Below are 27,534 nucleotides of genomic sequence, written 5' to 3' on the forward strand. Positions count from 1 at the left end.
TTCATAAGTCCATTTGTCCGACTATAAACTATTGTTTCACCATGATGTTAGAGAAACACAGATAACACTTAGTCAGTATTCGCCTTATCATGTTCTTTATTGCATCTTGTGTTTTTATGCTATATTTTATGTGTTTCCTTCCTCAAAAGAGCAGGTCTTGCAATTTTACTAACATTGAGAATACACCAGCAGATATGTTATGTTTGGAGCACTTATAGCACATACTTTGGGCCGAAGGCATCTTGGCGTGAGGAAAAGAGGAAATACTGGGCCGAGCTAAGGCCCTAAAACAGGAAGGTTTTAGTGCCCTTCTAAACTGAAGATGGTTCATAAGGCCTCTAAGGTTAGATGGAAGCCCATTCCACAGTCTACTGGCTGTGTATGAGAAAGCACAACTGCCCACACGGGATAACCACCAAGTTGACATAACCTGAGCACAGCAACCTGCCGGGATGTAGGGGGGAAATTTATCCTGAAAATATTCCTGTCCTGCCTAAAAAAAGCAAGGTTTACCAATCACAAGGCTTTAAACTTAATCCTCTGAGCCGCAGAGAGCCAGTGCAGCAACCAAAGCACAGGGCTTATATGTGCTCCATAGGGGGAGGCAGCGGACACCCTAGCTGCTAGATTTCGCAGCAATGGTAAGTGGTGTATCAACCCAACGGGTTATGCCAAATAGAGTGCATTTCAATAGTTGATCCGACTGGTAATTAAAGAAGCCACTACCAGTGGTCGCAGACACTCTGGCAAAAAAGGCAGAACTCTGTGCAGCACTCTAAGAAGTAAATATCCAGTCTTACAGACTGCACTGACTTGGGATGTCATAGACAAGTCAGATGACAGAAGAATCCCTAAGTACTTGACCACCTTCACTGGAATAGGAAGATCACCCAAAGTAAGGGGCCAGAAAGAATCAGACCATACAACAGAAGCAGATGAAGCTCCCACACTCAGGATTTCGGTCTTGTCCCCATTCAGATTCAGCCAGTTCACACTGCTCCAGTTTCCCACTGCCGACACACACTACCGCAGTTCAAAAGCTGCAGTTGCTTGGTCCCGATCCAGACGGACCAGGATCTGAGTGTTGTCGGTGTAGGAATAACAGCGACAGCCGTAGGAATGGGTGAGGAAAATCAATGGCTGAATGTAGATATTAAAAAGCATGGGGGCCAAGGCCTACCCTTGAGGAACACCATAGACTAGAGTGCAAGAAGAAGATAGAAAAGGAGGCAAAATAGTGATTGACTCCTATCAGTGAGGAAGGAAACAAACCAATCCAGGACGGGCCCAGAAAGGCCCACCATCTGCAGGCGAGATAACAAGACTGTGTGGTCGACCGTATCAAATAAAATCAAGGACCCCACTCTGCCGTAGACCACCAACATGGTGAGGTCATTGACTATCAACACCAAGACACTCTCTCTGCCCGTCTCGGTTGAAACTCTGACTGAAAGGAGTCAACGAAAAGTGAAGATTCTAAAAAAGAACAGAGGAGTGCTATCAGAGACTCCAATAGCTTCATGAAAAAAGGAAGAAGAGAGATAGGGCAAAAACTAGCCAGTACCCACACATCCAAAGAAGTTTTTTTTCAGAAGAGGAATCACTGTATCCTGCTTCAACTCAGTTGGAACCAAACTTGTCCGACAAGTAGAGTTCACTGCTTCTACAAGCCAAGGGATCATAGCAGGCAAAATTGTTTTAAGAGTGGCCAGAGGACTAGGGAAAGACGGGGCTGGCAACTTCAGGCACTCAACTGCCTGGAGAACATCATTGGCCAAAAAATGTGGGAAATATATTCCATCCCGTACTAACGGCATCCATCTTTTCACAGGTGGGAGCCCCCACTATGTGCTGCCTACCACCTGAGATGGTATCATGGATGTTCACTATCTTAGTGTAGAAGAAATCTGACAGAGGACTTGAGAGGCTAGAACAGACAGAGATAACAGAGTGGCCAAAGAGAAGGAATTTACCACAAAGAAGAGTTCTTTAGACTGGTTAAGAGCAAGCTCCACCTTGCTAGAAAAATAGGATTATTTAGCTGTTATCACCTCCTGATAGTATAAGCTAGCAAAGTACCGAAAAGAAGCTTTTTTAGCAGAACCATATGCACAGCACCATTTATGCTACGCCTGTATAACCTGCAGGCAAGATGCTTTCAATGAATCAGTAAACCATGGCTCAGAGGGGCATATCCTGCCCTGAACTAATATTAGGTGGGGCTATATGATTAGCAACAAAAACTAGGATGCCTGAGAGTAGGGAAAAATCCATATTGCCAACTGCCTTAAACGAGATACAATCTCAGAGGAGAGCAACTGGGGGTCAACTGTATGCCAGTTACATCTCAAAAAAGTGACTGGGGTCCTTTTGCCAGCCATGTAGGCCCCAGAAATATTGAAAGAAATAAGGCTGTGGTTACAACAGAATGCCTACTTCCCGTGCACACCCGAGATACTGGTTACAGAAGAAAAGATCAGATCCAAAATACCACCCAGAACATGTGTCGGGTCACAGACAATTTGTGCCAGTTCCAGATCCAACATTGCCTCACGGAACTGAGAAAGTTCCAGGGGCATAGGGGAATTAAACCTCATGTTAAAGGCTCCTACGATGAACAAATTCCCATATTCGACTTGAAGGGTCGCAACCAGATCCAAAGAGGGATTATGAAATGATGCATAGGGTCCAGGAGGACGAAATATGACAAAAAAAGTCCATGAAAAGGAGGCTAAAAACATAAAACGTACAAGCAATGTTTCCATTTGCAGCTTATGAGCCAAGGAGATCACAGAAATATGGAGGGAGGACTTTAATATCACTGCAGAAGTGCCTCAGAAGTGTCTGTGGTCTGGAGGGAGTACTGCCTGCTGCTCATATCTTCACATTACCGATCTCTGCCCCAACTTTCAGGGCTATGCGGATGACACTCAACTCATTTTCAGGCTACCTTCAGCCACCTCTTTTCCGTCTCTCATCTCTGTCTGTCTCCTATCCAGGATTGGTGTGCCGCCAATGATCTCTGCCTTAATGCCAGTAAGACTGAGATTCTTCTCATCGGCACACCCACTCCCTCCTTTCCTGTCACTCTCTGCCCAGCCTTTATTGGCCCTTTTCCTGCTCCCTCCCACCAGGCTAAAAACCTTGGGGTCATCTCCGACTCCACACTCTCCATCTCTCCTCACATCTCTGTCATCTCCAAGAAGTCACACTAGCAGCTGCCCCTCCTCAGAGGTATTCTTCCTTTCCTCTCCTTCCCCCAGATGCTCACTGTCTCCAGAGCTCTGGTTCTCTCTAGACTTGACTACTGCAACAGCCTCTTTCTAAATCTTCCTGCTTCTACTCTCCACACTCTGCAACTCACCCAGAACATGACTGTGAGACTTGTCCTTGGCATCAAGCCCAGGGATCGTATGCCTCCAGGACTGAGATCTCTGCACTGGCTCCCGGTGGTTGTGAGGATTAAGTTTAAGGATTAAGTTTAAAACCCTCTGCATTGTCCACAAGCCATTCTGGGGTCTTGGGCCTCAATACCTTCAACTCTCTCCTCCTAAATATCTTCCTTCTCGAGCTCTTCGCTCATCCGCCTCCAACTTCCTCAGGGTCAGTCGCTTCTCCAAGCAACATGTTGGTGGTAGATCTCTTTCCTCGGCTCGGGCCTCCCATCTCCGGTTCCGGAAGCACCTCAAAACCTTCCTCTTTGCTTCTGCTTTCTCTCCTCCTCTCCCTGCTGAATTCATGGCTGAAACTGTACTGGTTACCTGGCCACCCTCTGATATCGGGCCCAGGTTCGCTTCCCCACCAGTTACACACCTGTACTGCCACCCTGGCTACCCCTGCACTTGGGGACTTGTTTCTGTATCCCTACAGTGCCCCATCAGCACTAGACACCTGATGTCTGCACTTACTCTTGCACTTGCCACCAGCTGGCCCTACTTCTCTTAATGTGTATTTATTCTATTACTCCATGTACTGCACTGCCCCCTCTCCCCATCCCACTCTGCACTTTTCCTCCACGTCCTTCCCCTGCACTTGCGCGATCTGTATGACACTTGGCCTAGTAGTATTGCTGTCTCTATCTTTCCTCTGTTCCCCCTCCCTTGCCGCGTCGCGCATTGAAACACTTGTGTATAGGCGCGTTATAAATTCCATATCATATCATATCATATCACGTGGATTCGACTAGCACCAGCTGACCTGTGGTACGGACTAAACAGGCACTGGGACACTATCTATATGCTGTTATATAGTGTGCTTAAATAATGCTTTATTCAGTTTTTTTAAATGTTAGTTTTCGTTTTTTAATAGGCTCTGCCTATTATACAATCACTTTCTATATATTTGTCGTGCGTGCGCACTAGCACGGCGCACTGCGGAAGTACCTCAGACGTTTTCTGTGTCTGTGAGCCTTGACAGTAAAATTTGTATGAATTGTAATTGCATTGTAATTGTAATTGCGACCGTTGTCACATAGCATTCTGACCCAAATCAGTGCTAGATCAGTGCTCCGTGTTGTTAAGATTTCAGGAGCACATGCAGGCCGTTATACTTACCCTAACGGTAACAGGCTTACAGGCTGTTTCTTTCTGTTTCCTTCCGCTATATATACACGAATCAACTTGCACAAAGCATGCGCACATTACATTATCAGGCCCCGATTCTCATCAAGGTGTTAAGCACCACACACTGTGGGAAATAAAAAGCGTTCAGATACCCGAGGGTTTGTGGCGCTATATAAATGCCCAAACAAACAAGTACCGAAAAGGACGTTAAAAGGGTTAACAACCTTTTCAGTACTTAAGACCTATTCTGAAGGTGGCGTGTTCATATACACCACACGGGTGTATATGATCACTTTCCTATACACCAAAGTAAGCAGCTTCAACATCCTGCAATGTTGAAGCTGCACACTTTGGTGTATCTGCAGCATTTTCGGTAAATAACGATTCCCTCGTTATTTAACCGGTAACATGGAGTACGAAAATAACCCAGAGAGTGGCATGAATGTCAATGTCAATAATTTGACTTGAAATGAGCCTAAAATAAAACAGCGCGTATGGTGCGTCTGTCCCACGCAAATCATTGCGCAGCCGGAAAAAAAAAATGATAACTCGGAAAAATGACCACTTATTATTCCAAAGTCAGCTCATTAAATCCTGCTGATGCACTCCAGGCTGCACTAGTCGTAACCAACGAGCTTCAAGACTCTCTTCGCTGTCTCGGCTCGAAACTGGTTAATGATTAACTTGTGCCTCCAAGTATAAGAGTAAATGTAACAGAAGTCGAGACTGAAACTGAAACCGGAGTTCAATCCGGTGTGGAAATAATGAGCCTGGCGCAGGTTGAAAGCTCAGTCTAGTACTCAAGTGGACCCGAGAACACGTTCTGATCAGGGCCGCAAACCTAGCTATACAACTAGTAATTCTAGCACATCCTCAACTCATGCACAGGATCAGGAGATGGGGATATTGGCTGTGAGTATTCCTGTTTGTATCTCTGATTCCACTCTCATTATTGTTGACCAAATACATGCACCCACCGCGTGCAATATTGTATTATTAGCCCCTCTCAATTACCAAATTGATAGTAACACCAGCATGGATGAGATGGAGTGATCCTGGCGACCTCCAGCAATGCTCATTGAAAATGGAGGCCCAAACAGATGTTTAATAATATAATCTTAAGAGTGTCCCTACCAATACTCTTGGCACTCCTGACATGCGTCATAATCCTCTTCCGGCTTCAAATAGGCACGCTGCGTCTATATTGCAGCCACAGGTTATCAATCCTGCAATTACATTTGATACTGTCAAAGATTTCAAACTTCATATGCTGAGGACAAAAGCAGTATCCCAGTATCCAATGACATAACGTGCTTTTCAACAGCCAAAACGGCTAGCATATCGAGTATGGATGGCATGACGGCATGACCTCAGATGAAATGTTCCAAGCTTTTGAACGATTGCTAAAAACACTAATAGATAAATGTGAAAAACTAGAAATTAAGATCGATTTGCAATCCTTACTATTGCATAAAAGTATTAATCGAGGAAGGAAAACTCATGATCAATCTACCAACACTGATTCTCATGCATTCTGCGTAAATGAAAATATACATCCCGTTCCCCATTTATTTTCAGACACACCAGGTGTTCTATACAAGAGTCTAACACAAAGTATAAAAAACACTATAAATCAAAAAAGGAAAAAAAGAAAGTAGTATCACAGGCAGTAATGTCTGTCAAACGACCACGAGATATGCAGAAGGCAAAAACAATGGCGTCTGTATCGCTTGGCACACCTGTGACACCTGTTCCCACACCTAGTGCTATATGAGTTTTTATTAGCACTGTGCCCTTGCAGAGAGCTGGAAATACAGTTCCACCAAAAAATAACTGTGTGGTAAATGATGATGTTGCCTCATCAAGTCTTCAGGTTATGCTGGTTGATAATCTGAGTGAGAACTCCAAAAATGATAGACAACTTGAACAGAGGCACATCTCTGATTTATGGGCGCCCATGAATAGACAAGCTCTAGTCACTACTATTAACCCCCAAAAAGACAACGACTCGTTGCATATGGCTAACTCGTTAAAGGTATTCCGGCTGCAAGCCATGCCGACAAATGGTTACACCCCTCCACTGAACAGGACAGCAGTTCTTAGCTTATTTCATAATATTGCACCATTGCGCGTAATATTATCGGATGACATATCACTAGTTGATCAAATAGATCATAGTCATCATAACATCACAAATGTCTGTTTTAAGTCTGCTGAACTGTTAGACTATTTAATGTTACACCACGGTGCAATTTTCAAAATGGGTTACTTAAGTGTTATTACACAAATAACTGTGACTAAGTCACACTTGGCACGTGAAATTGCCACCCCAAAAATAAGTAAAACACGCACGCATAGTCCTGATAAGTGCAAAGACATCAGTAAAACCAATGGGAAGGTTACTTCTGCAAACTCATGTTGCATGTGTCAATGTAGTCATGGAAACAATTCCCGTTTACATGGGCCAAAGAGAGACATACCTGTCTACTGTGATACTCATCCTAGCAACACACAGCTGCCTGCAGGCCAGCAACAGGTACACTTGGCTCATCCTGATATTAACAAAGCAGGAAGTGGGAACTGACAATGGCTTCCAACAATCTTCAAATTCACTTTGTGCAAATCTCTCGATGACACTCATTTAGAAATGTCATGCAACACCAGAGAATGTGCTCATATTTTCAGTGAAGGAGGGCTAATATCTCACCTAAGCAACTATTCTTTGGTTGCACTACAGGATACCTGGCTATGTGAACATGTCGACTTTGATGGGCGTACAACCAGTGATAAAATAGCATCTCCTCTAAGAAATCCAGACTGTCTTAACATTGCCTCCTCCAGAACTATGGGTTAGTTCCCTCCTTATGGACTCACTCCTACCACCATTGACTATCACTGTTCTTTCTGCTTGTTACTCCCATGCTGTTATCCTGATGCAAAGTGCTTCCTAAAACTCTTTGCTAACATCTGATTCCAAGATCGAAAAGTCAAATCTTGCTGTTTTTGCTTTGTTCTAAAAAGTCAAATCTTGTTCTTTTTGCTTTGTTCTAAAAAGTCATATCTTCCTGCCCGTTGTGAAATTCTCTGTATTTTGCTTGTATACTGTTTCTTCTCTGTAACTTGCCAGCCCAGTAACCTCACCACTCTCTTCTGTCCCACACCTACCTGCCTTAGCCCCCCAGTATCTCCATCCTTTCTTCGCTTCCATCCCAGTGGCATTTTCTGTTTCTCATATTTTTTCCAACTGCTTCTCTGTTGACTATCCTTCCCTTCTCACTAAGTCTGGTAGGAAGAAGTTCAAAAAGGATATTTTGGCCTCTAACCCTGGTCTTCCTATTACCGACACCTACTCCAATGCTTCCGCCAGACAGACCCTCACTGACATCCTCTTTGTCGTTCCTTCGCCAGATCTATGGACTCTTCATATGGTCACTATGCTCTGCCCTATCTCCTCCTCTCCCATTAATGGTGGCACTCGCTGGGAAGTTCTCATGGCTTCCTTCGACTCCTCTAAAGTCATCATTAATGTCTACCTAAATGGCACTGTCACGTTCCAAGACCCTCAGGCCAATCTCCTCCTCTTTGATAGGTGCTTCCCTCGCCTCATCAATTTCCTCTCATCTCCTGCTGTCCCCTCCTCTATCCCCTTGGCTACCTTGCCCTCTCTCTCCATCTCCTCCTCTGCCCCTCCTAGGGCTATTTCTCCTGCGCAGGGCATACCTCTGATCTGTTCCCCTCCCCGGAAGGTCTTTATGGCTGGCAACCTTCTTGATATTGCCACTCTCAACTCTCGCTCTGCTGTCAAACACACCTCTGACATCTGCCACCTCCTTGAATAACTAGACATTGATGCCCTTGGTTTCACTAAGACATGGTTCACGGCCAGCTCTGTCACGAGCTTTGACACTCTCCTCCCTGATGGCTACAAGATCCTCTCAGCACCCAGATCCTCCCGTCCAGTGGGGGGGTAGCCCTGATCTTTCCTGAGTGGATTTCTGCCTCTATCATTTCCACTTAGACCTAATCCTCTTTTGAATGCTTTGTCTGTAGGCTTTCTCTCTCGCCTACCCATTCTATTACTGTTGTTACCATCTACCGGCCTCCTGGTCAAATCACCTAATTTCTCTCTGAGTGGGCAGACCGATCCTCCTCCCTCCTGGCCTCTACAACTCAACTCCTCCTCCTTGGTGACCTCAATATACATTTAGACTCTCCTTGCTCCTCCTCTGTACACTTCCGTGACCTCTGCAACTCGCTCTCCATCCTCCCCTCTGGCCCGGCACACACTCGATATATTGATCTCTTCTGACCTCCCCCTCTCCATCCCTCTGACCACTCCTCTGTCCTGAAGCGATCACTCCCTCCTCTCCTCTCATCTCTCCCTCTCTTACCCCCAAACCAAGCCTACCCCAACACTGTCACCACCTTCTCAGACATCCGGCCCATGAAGCATGTGTCAGTTGAGGCCTTTGCCACCACTTTCTCTCCCCCCCTTCCACCTTTGACTGTCTCACATCCTGACACAGCCCTGTCTCTGCTGTACTCTTCAGTTTCTGATACACTTGATGCTCTTGCCCCTGTCATGAGGATCCGTGTGAAGTCCAAAGCCAAGTGCAATTACTTGTATGACTCTGACCTAGCTACACTTAAACGTAAGTGTAGTGTGGCTGAGAGGAAATGGAGGACTTCCTATTCATCCTCTGACAAACTGGCCTGTCGTCTGCTACAAAGGTAATACCGACTCTGTGTCCTCACCAAGAAGAGAGTCCACATTAAAGCTCATGTCTCTGCGACATGCCCTTGCCTCTCACTTCATTTAAAAACTCAGGACATCCTGTCCACCCTCTCCACCCACAGCCTTCCTCTCCCATCTCCCCTTTCCATCTTTGCTTGCTGACCCACCTTTAGCCACCCCCCCACCATCCTTCTCGTCCTTTCTTCTTTTCTCCTCTGACAAGGTCGCTATTCAAGTTTGATCTATGAAAGCCTTGTCAAAACAGGTTCATCCCGGTTCCTCTAAAACTGGGGTGCACAACATACGGCCCGCAGGCCAAATGCAGCCCTCCTTCCCGCAAAATGCGGCCCGCCAAGAGTGTTTACTTTTGTAATGAGATATGGCCCACTTTAAGCAGTTGTCCGCATTTCATTACATAAGTAAACTGTTTGACAGGGACTGTCTGCACCTCTACTAAAGCGGCTATTAACGTGATCTTTATTTCTATTACAATGTATTCCCCCCTCCTTTGTTTAGAATGAAAAGCAGTCTGAGTGACCCCTTGGGGGGCATACATGATAATGGAGATAAAGATACAGTTAATAGTCGCAAATTATCAAAGGACCGTGAGCCAGCAGTCTCCCTTGTATTAATTGTAATTGGTTATTTATAATGCGCTTAATACCGGAATGTTTCTAAGCGCGACCCAGGAAGCATTGTCTTGCTTCCAAGGCAAGCGCGTTGTGCCTGATCTATCCTCCCGAGACAAATAAAAACTCAGTTTTATATTTATAACACCCAATGCAGCAGTCATTTGGATTTACAGTGATGGAAACATCCTGCATTGTTAACACAAAATCTGCAACCAAACGGTACCCAATCAGGGTGAAGCCTGCAGGCTGTGTTTGGATTCAGGCATGAAACATGCAACTTACAGATTTGGGGAGCAGGCGCAAAACAGAGAAATAAAATAAAATGAAGATACAAAATTAAACTCTAACTCGTAGTGTGAGTGTATGTGTGCAGTGCTCAGTCAAATGCTTTCCCCAGGAACCGCACCCGGTACTGTTAAAAGGAAATACAAATCTGAATTAAAGAAACATTGAAGAAAAAAGATAAAATGCATAGCTCACGGCCTTACCTTCAAATCCACAGCAGCATGGATCCCTGGAGCCAAAAGCTCCACAGCCGCCAATATGCTCCTTCTACTAATAGGCAGTGAAGCCAGACTGCCCCAGATGATGAATGTATCTATGACTAGAGATATGAGGGATATTTATGACCCAATTGTTATTCCAGATAGATCTGACGATGTGCATCACCATGCAGGAGAGAACATGTGGTTGAGAGAAATCAATTAACCCATGTTTCGTTTGTTCATTGATTGCTTATGCAACGGCCACGCCTAGCTTTTTCCTGCCACAAGAGATGCCACCAGAGATAGCAAGTTGTTTAGTTCACCTGGACTTATGTATGAGTGTGAGGAACTGTTCCGAGACACAAGGTTCAAAAACAGTGTGCAGAAGTTAATGCAGCAGCATATGAAAACAATTATTTAGAGCTGAAGATGATAATGCATGGCAACGCGTTGAGTGATTTTATACACACATATCAAAAAGAGAACAGGCACAAATTACTGACTTTTGAGAAAAGCAAAGAAAGAAGAATGTGTTAGTTTTCACATCATCGCCTACATTCCGTAGTCTCAATGGTATAGGGCAGAACCAGTCTCATTATGGAGCTGGAGCTAGGTTGCAAATGAAAGGTGCTGTTTTTTATAGTGACAAAGGGATCGAAGGGCTGATTGGATTCAGGGTAGGTGGAATGTTTGGGCTACCTAAGGGTGTGGTCTAAAAATAAATGAAACTTGATCTGTAATATGGGACAGAACACTTTGACTAGGATAGATCGGAATTAAACCCCTACTAATATTATAAAATGTTCCTGGTTCTCCCTGTGTTTCAGAAGCAACGACAGTGGGTTTGTGGGAGTGACTATAAACTGCAATGTAACTGTCAACCTTTCCGATAATGAAGGGGGCACAGCAGCACTCATGTACCTCTACTGGGTGTGCAGAGGACTGGAATATCCGAAACTGCCGCCATCCTGGGGAGGTGTCTGCTCCATGAAAACATTACAAGCTGCTGTGCTAGTGGTTCCTGATGTCAACCTTAAAGCCATTCACAAACATCCAATGACCAAGCCTATGTACCTACTGCATAAGCAGGTCCACTGATCTTTGTGCCTGAATCGTCAACACTGTAGTAATTATTTGTCTCAAGAGTCAATTGACACGCTTAATGCTATACCTCAAGAGTATGGGCTGTGTAACCAGGCTTACATGTTTTTTTCTTCATTGCTCACTTCTGGCATGCAAATAGGAGCAAACGTCAAGTGGCTACAAATAGCAAAGTGGGAACTAATTTAATTGGCTAATGACACAGAAAATCAGTTGAATTCTAGTAGGGAGGAACTCTGCGCAGTAGGAATAACCACCTTACAGAATAGGTACATACTCAATCTCATAAATGCCATGAAGGGTGGAGTTTCCACAAAACCTGGCCATGTTTCCTGCATGTACATACCCTCCAATGATGTGGATAATGGAGCACTCTCACAAATAATAAACACACTGCACATTCTGTGTGCCACCCGGGAGAAAGAAGGTGGGGTGCAGTGTGATGACTGGTTCACTTCAATCTTTTCATGGGTGCCTCATGGATGAGTAACCCAACTCAAAGTATTATTTTTTTTTTATTATCCTGCTGCTGGTTCTTGTTTGAACATTTCAATTTGTGTGAGATGCTACAAGAAAATGATGGTTAAGGTCATTCCTATGATGTCTCTGACAATAAAACCTATTGATGACACTTCTCTTCTGAAGAATGCTCACATCCAAACTGAACAATGGACTTGTAAAGACAATCCTTGCATGGTTAAAGTATGTCATCCAATAGGTCCACTGGGAATACTCTTTGACTACCCTTATGATCCTGTACCTTATTTTGAAACATATGTTTATCCTACTGGGGAGGAGGATTGCTGTTTTTGAAATGTAGACCAGAAGAATATACAGAAGATCTATGAAAGGTCGTGAAAGTGTGGGCACAGAAAACTCCTTTTGACAAGATGAAAGAGCAGGGTGGTGTAGTTGATAAATTAACTAGAGGGGGAATGTTATTGTGACATTCTAAATATAAGAGATAATATAGGCACTGTGAATATTATTAACGTGGGTGTTTCTGCTATTTTATTTGAGGGCCTCCAACTTTTTTAATTGGATCTCATTTTGTCCGCATTTTAGAGAGCCTTCGGGCTGCCAAGTACATGGTGTCATGGCCTGGCAGCAAACATATTAGCTATTATTCTAAGAGTTAGGCCTCAGTTACACTTTCTATTGACATCTTTCCCAAGGGATTTCAACACACTATGAAAAAAACGGTTTTTACCCTTGGCATAGGCAGCCAAGTGTGCAATAGTAACAAGGACATGTTTTAACGTGAGCGTGCAGCAGGTTTGGGGAATAGCATGTATGCTAAAATGTCAAGTCGCACAGTAGAGAATGTAATTTTATCTAGTTTGCCTCTTTGCAAGACAGATTTCACTCTTCTTATTAAATGTGCATAACTAGGTCATCTGGGGAGGGAGGCACATCGTATGTTACATGTTGTTGTACTAACCACTTACGGTAGGCCATTTTATGCTGATTTAGATGTGTATAGGCACAGACTAATATAATAAGAGGGATGGGATTAGCATACACCTGATGTCTAGAATATATCCTAATTTTGTGTTTTTTTACTTTAAACAGTGTAGTCCAATGTGGGCGTGATGAGTTTATCAGTTTTCAAGTCTCAAGAGACTGGCTGATCTCCCGGCCGTTACTTTGCATTTACATTAAAGCTGTGTTTTCTACTATTCAGGCCCTCTCATCTTGAGGGTCTACAATATCTTCTTAGGTCAAGTAGTTAGACATATTTTCAGGTTTTCCCGTCAAAAATAACATGATATATAGAGATGATGTGACAGATACACACATTACATGATATACCAACATGACAGATACATTCCTTACAAAATATGTTGAGCAAAAATAGTATGGTTGTAAAATAAATGTGTGTACCAGTTTCCTCGAAGAAATGTGGGTTTTATGGTCATTAGAAAGCAACCGGTTCAACAACCATCAAACAATTGTGGGTGCGTGGGTCAAAAGAGAGTTGTTGGTGCCGGGCTGTTCAGATACATGACAAGATGTCTTTATGCTTGATGTTAAACCCTTTCTGAAATGGGCTTTCTTTGGTGTGATTTGGTCTTTTCAAAATTAAGCTATTTTAGGGGCCTTAATGAGGGTAGGGAGTATTCCAAGTTTGATAGCCTCATGCATATATTTGGTGGACAACAAGGTGCATTTGCAAGGCTAACGCAGAACGTTTAATAGAACCAGACTGGCCAGGGCAAGGCTTACCCTTAAAGTGCAGGTTGCTTCAGCCTGCCCTGCCATCCTGTGTCAGAATGTTTAAATAGGATGTTGTTGAAAGAGATGTTTCTGGGTTACCAAACAGCCAAAATGTAGATTACATATGTTACATATTTTATTCACAAGCAGCATCAAGAGTAGCTCATCAAGCAGCAAAATGGAAAGTTCTAGCTAGGTTTCCACTTAACCTGACTCTCCATGTGCCATTCCATTCAGTGTGTGGTAGTATTAGGTTGTGGAGAAGAAAGACACAAGTTGCATAAAGTACTCAACTGAATACTCTCAGAGAATGCCATAAATTATACTGGTGCAACAAATCACTTTACACTGAACCCACACACCTCCCTGCCTAGGGATTCTTGGTACAAAACAGTGTTGAACAGTTGATGCAGAAAAGAGCCAGACCTACTTCATAAATAAGAAAAAAACATGTTGTGTGGATCGTGTCAGACAAAAGCATGACTTTCATTAATTAACTAATATTTTATAATGCGTTAAATACTGGATACCAGTCTCTAAGTCTAGGAGCAGGATTCTAACCTTTGTTGTTCTGCATTGTCTTGCTTTCAAGACAAATGTGTTGACCCGGAGCTATCCTCCCAGTATTTGCGTTGAGCGTTCTACAAACTCTGGCAGCTGTTGCTATTGTGAAAAAAAGAGATTCTCTGGAAATCTAACAGAACCTGGAGTATTGTAATATGTGTTCCACTTAAGGAATCTTTGCAAAGCTAATGACGTCAACATATTTCCTATGAAAAGATAATGGAAAATCCATAATTTTAACCAATTTCTTTTCAGAACTTGTTTGGTGTGGAGAGCCTCCGAATAGGCCCGCCGGATAGCATAGCCTTGCCAACATTGCTTGCATACGCTTAATCAGAACAAGCTTTAAATCCCACCACTTTCAAAGTTGATCAGCTGTTACTAGTTTACACTCTTCAAAACAGACTCCTGCTTACACTCTGTTCGCCATACCTAATGCTGCTTGCACTCTTCTCAAAACGCTTAACACATTCCACAAAAAATGTACACTTGTCATCATACCTCGCTTACAAGATTTACCTAACCAACCCCATTGAATCTGCTTACAATACATTTTACATTTACAAAAATAATGTGTCCCTCTACTCAAGATGTGCTCCTATACCCAAGACTAACAGATGGTTATCCTCCCTGCACATGCATTATTCATACTACAGATGAGTCCTTCCACACACATGCAGTTCATTCTTTCCCACATACAAAACAGAATGAAGCTCCTGAGACACTTCACTTGCACTTTTGCACTGCCTTCCAACTCATCTCAATTCCACCCATAGTCCTGCGTGCAAAAAACTCCCACAATGCATGATATTCCGATGCTCTCAATTCAGACACACATCGTACATTCTGACAGAGTAAGAGGACTTACATATTCCAGCAGAATGGCTTTATTCAATTTTCTGACTCAAGTCTTCAAACACCAGTACTGCTAAGCCTTCTGCACGATCACAGACCCAATCTCCTCTTCACTGGCACAGTGTTGTTCAGTCCTGATTCCAGGTTTTAGGTCAGCCTCTTTGTCCCAGTCTCTTGTCATGGCCACTTCCCTGTGCCCTTTGCTCAGTTCTGTTGCAACTTTAGAGTGGCTATCATTCATTAGCGCAGCAGGTACTGGTGCGGGCTCCCCGCAGATATGTCGAAACACAGGCAGCCGCTGGTGCGGTGAGGGACTGCCCACCCAGAGACCCTCCCTCTCTCGGTGTGTGACAAGATCAGCAAAGACTGGGAGACGGCGAGAAGGTGGGCTCCAAAGTGCAGACAGGGCATTTCCAGGTGCCGCTGGGGGGGGGGAATCCAAGAAGCTTGAGATACGGGTGGATCCTCTGCCTTCTAAATCTTGGAGGCTGGTGGTGTTCAGCCAAGAACCGTCGAGGCCTGTGAAGGCGGGAATCAACAGGTTTGTGTGCCTTAGAAGCTGGTCAGAGGAGCAAGAGATGTACCAAGGCGTGGAGCCAGAACCAACCACTCGAAGCCGCAAGCGAGAATTCATTGGGGACGCTACTGCTGCAAGCTGTTGGGAAGACCATACAGGCATTTCCATCAAATGAGGTGCCAAGGATAAGCGAGGACAAGCAGTATTTCTTCATCTCATTATCAAATGAGCTTTTAAAAGACCAATCCATTAGTACCCACCTGGCTCGTAAGGTAGGTGTCATTCATGCTGACTCTGAGCTATAGGACTTACACACCTTTAAATCCCTGCTACGGCTCCTCTACCCACCCCACATGAAGCAGAGTTTGACAGCACTGTAACATAAATGATGTTTTCTCCACTGCTCTCTTATTACTCTTGGCATTGTAATGGCCTGCGGTGCTCTGGCGGAATTGGTAGAGAGTGGTAGTGGCTGGTTTGTTAGGAGGAAAGGGAGAGTGAGATTGTTGGACTTTCTGTCAGTGGTGACCATTAGAAGTACCCTGTGCTGTGCGTGCTCGAAGGTATTGTAGTTGTGATGTGCTGAGAGCATCGAGGGCTTTGTGTCCAGTGCAGAGCCTGGTGCTTGCAGCGTTTGAGTGTGGGAGGGGGCAGGGAGGGGTGTTGGCCATAGGCTTTATGTGTATCTGTTGGTTCCTGAAGTGTGGACTTGTACTGTTTGGAGTCAGGACAGAGGATCTGCTAAATGTTGTGTGCTATTGACTTTGGAGCAGTGTGTTGGAACCTAAATGGGTTTAACGTTTGACTAAAACGCCACAATAAATTCCATTATATAAATTAGAGCATGTTTTCTAACCTTAGACAGTTAATTTACGTTTAGGACCGTTAAGTGGGAAAGGCTCGCACCGTTTAAAAGCACTATCTGCGAAATTGCTGCATAATTAATTGTCCAAGATTGCTGACCTAGAGTCACCTGGCAGGATGTTGTGTTACCCACAGCCTTTTACAACACAAACATTTACAAAAAAAAAAAAAAAAACTGAAAAAACAGAATGCTTCAAACCAGCAAGAACTCGAGGAAGCATACCTCTAACTGGGTGAAACAGGTAAGCGGTGTGAAAAAAAATAAATTCATCTAAAAATGTGTGGAGTTGTAAAAGTTCACGAGGGCATAGCTCTCTGCACAGGGAACAGTCAACTATGTGGGTGATACCGAAAAAAAGGTAATGTGCAAAGGTTGTATACTGAACCTCTGCCTACCTCTGTTCTAAACGTGTCCTTCACAAACTGCCACCCCCACCCCCGTAGAAATTCCAGTTCGCCAGTTACAAATGGCTTCTCCTGGAACAAGTTGCATACATATGGGTCATATCTGAACTGCTACAGAGAAAACTAGAGTTGCATCTCGGAAAATGTCTTTGGTGTAATTGTCCTGAGTCTGTTTCAACTAGGAGAAATGTACGTGCGTTTTTTGCTGATACATAAAGATACCTTTCCAAAACCTCATATGATGACACTTGATCCAGGAGAAACCACTTTTTATTGGCTAAGTGGAATTTGTACAAAAGCTGACAGACTTCAGCTGACCAGCAGCAGCACAAACCACCTCTCAGTAAAAGGGAGCACGAAGAGAGCCGCTCCATGATTACATAAGAGCCTCACCTGAAGCCTGGTCTGAAGCCTAGTTCTTGGTCACCTCCTGCGTTCTCCGTGGCCTTACTGGTTCTGCGGCACACACGATTCAGCAGGGGCCATAGTCAGCTCTCCAGCATGGCAGGCTTCCAGAGGAAACCTGGTCTGCATAGCTGGCCTCACCGACTGAGGTATGGCGGCTGCTTCCATTGTGACGTCATCGGACTCTGTGAAATGGGGGAGTGATGCGGGTCCGGAGGTGGAGGGGGCCTCCTGTACTCTCAAAGCTTGGAGAGAGAAAGAGGCGCGTGACTGCAAAGGCTCAAATAGGTGACATGGAGGCTTCTTTGCAGATGTTGTTTTTTGCTGTTATTGGATTAAGGTAGAACGGGAATGGGGTATAGGGAAATTCGAAGACAGTTGCCACTGACCCAGAGCCTGTCGAAGCCAACCAATCTTCAACAGGCAACTGCCGGGCAGGCAATATTTATTTCTCCCGTTGACTCCTGCACAATATATACACAGCAACAAACACACTTTTATTTTAAATACGAAAGCATCATTTTGAGTGCAGTGTTAATAGTAAGACATGTGGCATTTTAAATACCACTTGTTTTCAAATGTCACTTAATTAGGAATTTGCCTACCATGGGGGTATGTATGGCATGAGCTGCATAGAAAATACCGCATGGAGCAAATATAGGGTTGTCACCCCGTGCACAACTCTCTAGTTACTCCATGACGTACATGTCACTTGTGATCTAGAGTCATAAAAAGGTAGCATTTTTAAAATAGGCCATTTAAAGAAAAATAAACCGATCGTTTTACTGTAAGCTCCATAGTCATAATGTAGTCGCCAGATGCCACGTACACCACTAGTTGATAGTCACTGATAAATCCGTGGGGGGAGACAGGATCATTAGGTGCAGCAATCAAATTCAACATCTCAAAGGAAAGAGTCCCCCTGAAAGAAAATGAATCGAAAAACATCTAGAAGTATTTCATTAAAGAGATGTTTCATCAGTGGTACTACCCACATATAGCAACACACGACATGCTGAAAATCCTTATTGAGAAACCAGGTTAACCCGGAAGGAGACTCAATTCCCAGTGTGGAATAAAAGGATGTCACTTCTGAACTTTGACAGATTAAAATCACAGAGAAATCCGAAGAAGGACAAGTCATGTCTGTATTCTGATAAAGGTCAACGGGACCCCTGAAGCTAGAATGGTGACCTTCAATCACATTCTGGGACTTCCCCTTCCCTACCCCCAACACACCCCCGTCCCCCCCCGTGACTCCCAGTGGGCCTGAAAGGTGTTCGGGGGTGTGGCGGCGGGCTGCAAGTCGATTATTAAAGGGAGTATGGTGACCTTTGTTAATAGGAAACATAAAAGGGTGATTAGAGGCCCTGACATTAATATTGTTTCCCAAGGAAGTGGGCCGGTGGGTATGGACGCGGACAGCAGTGGTGGTCACAGTTAAGAATTAAAAAACGTGGCTAACACTGTTCTAGAAATATACTGAAAACTTCAAAACAAAAAAAGATAGCAAGGATCTAAACATGAGAGGGTCAGATGTCCTACCTAAATCAGATAAAGACCAATTTCATATTGTCATCTAAATACATACTATACTCTTGTCCAAATAAGGACCAAGACAACTCAAAGAAATGCTTCCATGAAAATATATATTTTACAGGGCCTCTGGTAGCAGCCCTGTAGTTATGGTTAACTTGCTCAAACCATAGGAAGAGCACTTTTTGGGTGGCATATAACGTTGTTTCCCCGGACAAATCCTCACAAAACTTTGCAAAACAAGTATATGTCCACGTCAGATTGATTCTGCGGTTTGTTGAGGTTTCGTTCAGGAGGGACAAAGTTATAGGGGGGTCCCAAAATTTGTGGTTTTCCCATAGACGTGATGGAAAAAATCATTGCAAACACCGACACCCCAAACTGCTGGACAGATTTTCACCAAATTTGCAGCAGGAGCAGCCGCTTGGTCTCTAAAGTGTGCATTAGTAGATAAGGTGTCAATCTGTCCAGTGTTTCTTTTTAAAAGGGCCAAAACGTAGATCTACACACATTTGTGATATCTGGGTTCAGTCCACAGACGGACCTCTGACTGGGCCTGGGGGCATCATGATGTTCGCGGACATCAGGCTCACCCGCTGAAATGATGATAAAGAGTGGGAGGTGCGTCATGTTTTTGGAAATGGCTGTCATGTTCAATCTGCGGACAGCGGCTGGAGTCGCAAACAGCGTGGTAGGGGAAAAGTCTGGAAAATACATTTTGGGTTATTTGGTGCTAGAAAAAGGGGACGGGAAGGGTGGATGGTGGAATAAAGATGACATGGAACTGTTTTACTAGTGAAAAAAATGGGTGCAGGTGCCCCCCCTGGAGTTGTTTTTCTAGGTAAAAAAGGGTTTGGAAATGCCTCCGAGTCCGTGGTCAATTTCAGTGTCAGCAGACATCATTTCATTTGCAGGGGGTTCAGGGTGAGTTTTATTATTTTACGGGTTATTGTATGCACTTGTTATATGGTTATATGGTTAATTGTGTTGGGGTGGCTGTGGCCAGAGTCCAGATTCTGGGGGGCATGGCCGTAGACCATGACCCCAAGAATCTGTGCACTGGCCACAACCACCACAGTAGTAATATGTATATAGTAATTATAGGTAATGTAGTAGGAGTATGGCCAGAATCACAACAGTAGGAAGATGTGTCTAGTAATTATAGCTAATGTAGTGGATATATAATTTTGTATGGTATTTATGATTGTAGTATAATTGAGGATAGTGCTTATAGAATATGTATTTGATTATACTTGGTATGGCTACTTAGTTCCATAGTGTTATGAAGCTGGAATCTCTGGTTCATTTTCTGTGGAAAAAAACAGTATAATTCGTCAAGCAGGATGGTTTAAAAGCTTTAATTGTATACAATTTTACATGTATATTTGCATTTTTAGGCCGTCATAAACAGTACATTATAAGTACTATGTGTGGTACAACATTAGTGTATGACATACTGCTGTTGTACTGACATTAAACATGATTGGGCCAAGGAAATATAAATCCCTACTGGATTAAAAAAAAAAGCCTGATTACAATTCAGTGAGTTTAAGCGTGATAGTATGTTTGTTTGAAGTATGTTGTGATTAAGGGATTGCTTAAAATAGTTAGGAACCTGTTGGCATATTCTAACTACATTAGAGTTTAGAATATGTTTTGTTGTATAAGAATTGTGATGGCATATTTGAAGTGTTTTGCAATGAAGGGTATGTTTTAAGTAGTTAGATACCTGTTGGCGTATTCTAACTTTATTGACTTTTAAAAAGCACTATTGTAGTATTATTGATGTAGTTAGATACCTGTTGGTGTATTATAACTGTTAATTGTACTACAGTTTAGTGACACAATTTTGGTTGAAGGGATATTAAGTAGGCATTTGTTAGATTTGGTAGTAACATATGTTTTGGAGTAACAGAGGTGCTGTTACATTCAAACCAATTACTTAATTTGACATATGCAGTTTAGTGCCGTGAAGTGGGTGTGCCACCAGTGTGGTATATTTTACCTACTGTTGTGGAGGTTTTCTTTCCAAGAGATACTTGGCCATGTGTTAAGCCTGTAAGCTTATAGTTATTTTTGGTACCATCTGCATTGTACCTTAGAATCATTAGTATGACATATTGGATATGTGAGTTCATTTGTAAGGTGGAACGATTGTCTGAATTGCAAAAACGGCAAATATGCCATGATTTGGCGTCTGCAGAAACTGGTAAAAATTACATATACAAATCGTTCATTAGGAATGTGGTCTTGTGAAACATGGCGGCAGAGATTGCATGTATATTTCCATGTGTATGAAATATGGAAGATTTCATTTATACGGATGTTTTGGGTTTCCAGTACTTGTAGTACGTATAATAATAATACTTGTGGATCTTCCTGTGTGATATGGTACATTTTACCATTCCTGAAGAGTAGTCCAATTCTTGCCTTATACCTGAGACACTGTAAGTGTTGTCACAATTATTGGTGGCATTTTTATGAAGAATGAGCATTTGCAACAGAACTGGTCTGAAAGGTTTAAGTAAATGTTGTGTGTCTTTGTTTTCCGATGGCCGTGCAGTTGACTGCGTACTAGACCATTTTGTGGTTTTATTCTTTGATGCAGAAGTTGGTAAATCTTTCTTTAGAAGTATTGTTTGAAGATCTGTTATAGATTCTGTTTGTATTTGTTTTCTTATTAAAGGTTTCCTTTTTTGAGGTACAGGTAAATAGGGGGTGTATAGTGCACGTAGCCTGTTGCATTCCAGGATGCAAAGAATATCAACATTGACTTTGTGTGCATCAAAGTTAACTAGGAATAGACCATTGATCATATACAGACGTGAACGTGCTACGTAACTCATAAATTCTTTAAAGAGTGTGCTGCCAATATCAATCATTGTTTGATCTAGGATTAGACCTTGTGATTTTTGAATAGTGACGGCATATTGAAGAGATTGAGAAAATTCTTCTCTGCATATGTGCATGTTGATAACAAGGAAATGTGCTATTGTGTGGCCAATTATTTTAACTTCAACAAGTTTGTCAAAGTGGATGTTGACAAACTGAATGTTGTTGTCATGTGGATAACTTTGTAAGACAACAACTGTATCAATTGCTCCATTGACTAAACCTTGTTCTACGTCAAGGTTACATTTTAGAATTACTATGCAATTTAGACACAAAGTCAACAAGAGCACGATTGCTGAAAGAGCTGGGATTTTGGCCATTGGCCTTTTGCCATTTTCACTGGTAACTCTTAAGTCTCAGTCTCACCAGCACGTATCTACTTGAAAGGTGGGTGCCCAAGACAAAGCTTCTGCAGGACTATTGGAGCTATTCATAAGTCTGCTGTAATTTACTCATTTTAGGTTGTTTCACTAAGGCACACATTGTGGGCCTCCTTGCAAGTTAGGTGGTGCACCTAAAATTGTTAGAAACATGGTGGTAATAGAGTTACTGCCACATTACTGCTGCTTTACTGCGTTGTCCAACTCTGGTTTTGATGGTGGGTGAAGGAAAATCCTCAAGAAAAATGTTGGAGAAAATTCTGCCACTTTCCTGCAGGAATTTGGCCATTTTAGCAGAATTACCACTGGTGGTAATCCTTCCGAAAGTCCCATGGAATCCTATTGACTCCATAAATGGGGACTAACGCTGCCATACCTTCACTTGTGATAGAGCAGTAATTGTGCCAGACCAAGTGGTCCTAATGGTAAATCTGTTTGGTGAGATTTCGGCAGATTTACCACTGAGATACCACCAAATTGGTAATGAGGTCCACAATGTTCGGCAAATTGTAGATATAAGTCACTGACTACCTTGGACTGTATTGTCTTTGTTAATGAAGATGGATTTAAAAAGTGTTGGAATTGATTACATCCATTCAGAAGTGATCTCACAGTTTGTATGCACAGAATCGTCAGTTGTTTCCCAAAGTTCAGTGATTTAATAATAAGGGTGCAACCCTATTCCTGCAATTAGTTATCATTATGGGGATGTTTCATCAATTCTTTGCAGCTCTTTCCGATTCCCCTACACACCCAGGCTGACTTAACAAGGCCTCCTAAAGAGATGTATCTCTTTAACTCTCGATACACTGAGAAGTCTATGCTCTGAACTCAAATTGACATCCCTCCTTTACTGATGTAAACCTCTTTCTTGTATTTTGTAACCAAGAACACACCATGTAAGATGCTTTGAGCTGGGCCAGCAAATCCTCCATGCATGTGCCAGGAAATTCATCCTGCTTCCTACTTGACCTGTGTATGGGAGCCACATTGTGGTGTGTGACAGCGTATGGAGTCCAGGTCTGAGGATGCAGGGAAAACACTTCTGTATGTGTTTGTTTTTGTATGTGTGTCTGCATGTATGGATAAATGAGAGGGTTGTATCTATGTAAGTACAGGTTTGATTGTGTGTGTCATGATACTAGGACAACAGTTATGTGTATGCTGTAGTATAAGGGGGTTCCGGCGAATGCAGTAGCAGTATGTGTGTTGTATTGATACTTATGTGGATGAGTGTACATGTGTGCGTGTGGGCTAGATAGGTGCAACAACAGCCACATGACCATCTTTTTATACATGGAATATGTTTTTCTGGTCTCATGGGCAAAACTATAATGATGAATGTTCTCACACGGCATGTCAAGAGGGTTGGGGCTGCATTTGTGCAATTACCATTTATAAGTTTGCTTACATTGGGCATAGCATTTGTACTGACATTATGGGCAAAGGACCATGATGAGTGTTCTTACATTGAAGGCATTCCTTGGTTCAGTAAATATGGACATGATTTCTTACACTTTCATGGCATTTTTACTGGCATTAAGAGCAAGGCCAGCATGATGAATATGCTTACATGGGGCTGGGAGGGCATGGGGAATATATATGTGCAGCCAAAATGGGCATGTTATCTTACAGTGTGAGTATCATTTATTGTCTGGCATTATGAGCAAAACCAACATGATTATTCTTATGTGGCCGTGCTAGGCTACATTTGTATAGCCATTATGAACATGTTCCCTACATGTTTCCTACTGAGTTTGCATGTTTTATGATAAGTATTTAGATGTGGCTGTACTTGCATATGTTGGTGCAGCCAATATATATTTATTTATATACTTTAGAAACATGTATTTTATTAATTTTACAACTTAAAACCATGACTCATAGCCGCTCATTATTCCACATCTGCAAACATGCTCAGACTATCTCCCCCTTTGTCCCTCCGCCTCCCCCCTGCTGCCACATTCCGTAATGCCACTCTGTGGCTTCAACCTTTATTATCCACCCATAATTCAGGGTCAATCTTTCCGTTTGCTGTAGGGCTCAAACCAGCAGGCTTCCTGCCACACAGCGGTCTCTGCCAGTATCCATTTTTGCAGATCTCTCAAACATTGTCTGGCATCAGGGTCAGCTTGTTTTTTCCACCCCCTCGCTATCCTGTGCTTAGCCAGTGCATACCCTAGGTCTTTGAGTCTGCTTATATGTTGTAATTTCTTAGACCTCGGGAAAACGTCCAGAAAATAGGCTATGGGTGAGAGCACGTTCAAAACCATGTCTGCCTTCGACAATAAATGTGCCTGCTCATTCCAGTATTGACATGCCCAGAACATGTGAACCATGTCAGCATTAACTGTTTTACAATTTGGGCAACATTGTTCCTTAGTTTTATTGAACCCTGGCATTCCCTTAGGGGTCAGATATGCCTGGTGGGTCACATACACCTGTAGCAGCTGCAGTTTTACATTCCTAGACACCCGTTTATGGTACAAGAGCACCCTCTCCAACACTCCCTCCCCAAAAGACTCCTGGAGGTCCGCTTCCCAGCTTAATCTAGTGCTAGTAGTCCTGTCAGTCTTTTGGCTCATGAATAGTTTGTAAATTCTAGACACTGCATGCCCTCCTTCTGACGTATCGTATATTGTTTTAATCCCTTCCATTTCCTTAAGCTCTTCTCCCCTGGCTTGCCACCTTAGGTTTATACTATGCAGCAGCGAAGCGTGTGTTAAATGTTGGCCTACCTGTAAACCAGTTGCGGCAGCTAACATGTTAAAGTCCCTGAGTTCCCCATCATACAGGAGGTCACCTACTGTGGCCACTCCAACGGGCTCCCAGTGCCTCGAACTATCAGCCTCGCTGTTGACTATCAGCATTCAGTGCCATTAAAGTAAGCTTGGTGGAATATGGCATACTGATTCCCATCAACACGAAGGCCCTACGCCACATGTGCTTCTCTAATGTGAGTAGGAGGGGCGGGTTACTCAAACATGCATCATGTACCCAGACTATTTCCTTCAGAAAGAATGGTCTGCATGCTGTTTGTAACAGAAGGGTGTCTTGGGTCAGCTCGTCTGACAGCCATTCCGCTACAAACTGCAGCTGGCTTGCAACATAATACATTTCAAAATTGTGGATCCGTATCCCTCCTTGATCATGCGTACCTTGCTGTTTAGTCAGTCACAGCTAACTGCATCTACCATTATGCCACAAAAAAACTACTACATAAAGTGTCAAGCTGTTTGAAAAAACTCTTGGGTATATAGAATGGGATGTCCGTGAAGCAGTGGGGACGCCTTGGACAATGGCATTGCATTATGGGCAAAGAAAACATGACAAGTGTTCTTGCATGGCCTTAATAGACTACATTGGTGCAGCCTAACCCACTAGTCCAGGCCCTGCAATATTACTGTGTGCTGTTTGCATCAGAAACATCAGAATGGCCGCCGGAAAGCATTATGCACGCTAAAAATAATCACCCAGAAGTGCACAGGAAAACCCGAAAAATAGGCCGCCAATCCACTTTTGCCTATGTCAGTGGCAACACAGGAGACCATTGCCAAAACCTATCATTTGGCTGCCCACAGAGGAAAAGGAAACTACTTGAAAAAGCGGTCCTGCATTGCAAGAGAACACAGAGCTGCTTGCAAATCAGTTTTTTCTTGGCTGTTAAATTTGCAAAAATCATGGTTCCCAAACATCACAATAGATCCAACCTCCTTGTTGGGTGTGAAACATATATGTATATAAAGAATTCACTGAAGCACAATGTCAGCAGAAACATATTTGATCAGAAGAAAATCCACATTTAAAGATGCTGGCTTGGAAGAATGTGTCAAAAATTGGCACAGTACCGCTACTCGCCTGTGTCAGAAGCTGGCAACTGCTTAAGCTGTCAATTTAAACTTCTACATTACGATCTAAGTATGGAAAAGAACTCCTATCAAAAGCAATAGAGGTGGATACAATTCAAAACCATATTTTAAAAACGGCTGGAATTAAGAGATTGATGGATATATCTTTTGAAAATGTAATTTGTATTTTAGGACAAGACTATGTTAAACATTGTGTTAAAAAGTTAAAGCCAGTTACATTGAGCTTCAAAGGCATTCCACTCCTTCTCCCAAACAAAGGAATCTTTTGCCCTGTGCTCTGCTGAGGATCTAACAGGCAGGTGTGAAAGGAAAAGGGAGGAGCACTTTGGCCGGTTGCTCTGAGTGGAGACAAAGGACTCCATTGAACTGAAAGGAAATGCTAATTTGGGGCGTCAATAGAAACCAGCCTTGGCAGGAAGAAGCTCAAGTTACTCTCTGATTCAGCCAAGCCTTGGAGGCGGGCCCAGACTGAGATGTGGATTTTAAACTGGAGAAAATATATGTTTGAGGAAAAGACTTATAGAAAATTGTGCCGTACTGGCAAAAATATGGAATTTAGAGGTTATTAAAATGAAAAAGTTGCTCACAAGTAGAAACTACTCTGGAATTTGTGCGATGTGCAGATACTGAACCACAAAAATATTGATATTGTAGCAATTGTGATTATGCTAGGAATTTGAAAATTTACAGGAATATGCCCATATGGTATGTGCATGTATGTAAAAAAAATGCTACAGAACTGGCACTAAGTAACCGACCAAAAGCGCGAAAAAATGTCATTTGTGAACCAAAGCTCTCCAGAAGATGGGACTTTGACAGACACGTGCCTTAATTAATCTGTAATGTAAATATGTAATATTAGCAAGTTTGGAATATTGTGAATATGTTTTTTTATGAAAAATAGATTTTCTGGTTAGACACAAAGGGGAGTTTTTTCTCCCTGGACCATAAAAATGACACATCATGACACACTGTTTCCTTCTCGAATCAGGAGAGAGGGAATACTTAGACCAATCAGTTTCCTAGAGGGTGGGCTTAGTATAATCAGCCTCCCCACCCCCTTGGGAAATACATAAATAGGGACTGTTGAGGGCACACAGGTACACACACATTCACCCATCACTGATCTACTGGCGAAGCGCTCTGAAGGAGAATCCAGACTCCAGAACTATCCAGATTGCAGAACCCTGAAGCAAAAGGCCTAATCCAAAAAGCTGAACCCTTCTCAGCTGGCCTTTAGAATCTTGCAACCTGATTTTAACCCCAAACTTCCACGGGGCCCAACCAATTCAAAAGCCGGGCTGTGCTGTTTTGGTTGTTTCTTGCCAAGAACCCTTGCTAGAACCCAGAGATCCAAACCGGTAGAGCAGAGCTGTAACCCAGAACCAACCCGTCACATCCAGAACCAGAGGCCACGCAGAGACCATAGTGCCTTGCTGAGAGCAGAACCAAGCACCTGAGACCTGTCCGGTGGCGAGTGAATTCCAGTCCAAACCTTTGACCAGATCTTGACGG

The 27,534-nt window shown here is 43.1% G+C and overlaps 1 long non-coding RNA gene across 1 annotated transcript; it reads right to left on the reverse strand.

The window, feature by feature from the left end:
- Nucleotides 1–15,167: 15,167 nt before the first annotated feature.
- LOC138489649 (uncharacterized) lies at nt 15,168–17,471 on the reverse strand. The gene is made up of 2 exons (XR_011274851.1): nt 17,331–17,471; nt 15,168–15,806 (listed from the first exon to the last, which is right to left on the reverse strand). It is a non-coding gene; the product is annotated as an uncharacterized lncRNA (long non-coding RNA).
- Nucleotides 17,472–27,534: the final 10,063 nt, after the last annotated feature.

Source organism: Ambystoma mexicanum, chromosome 9 (assembly GCF_040938575.1).
Source record: "Ambystoma mexicanum isolate Mex_15411 chromosome 9, UKY_AmexF1_1, whole genome shotgun sequence".
Lineage (NCBI taxonomy): Eukaryota > Metazoa > Chordata > Amphibia > Caudata > Ambystomatidae > Ambystoma > Ambystoma mexicanum.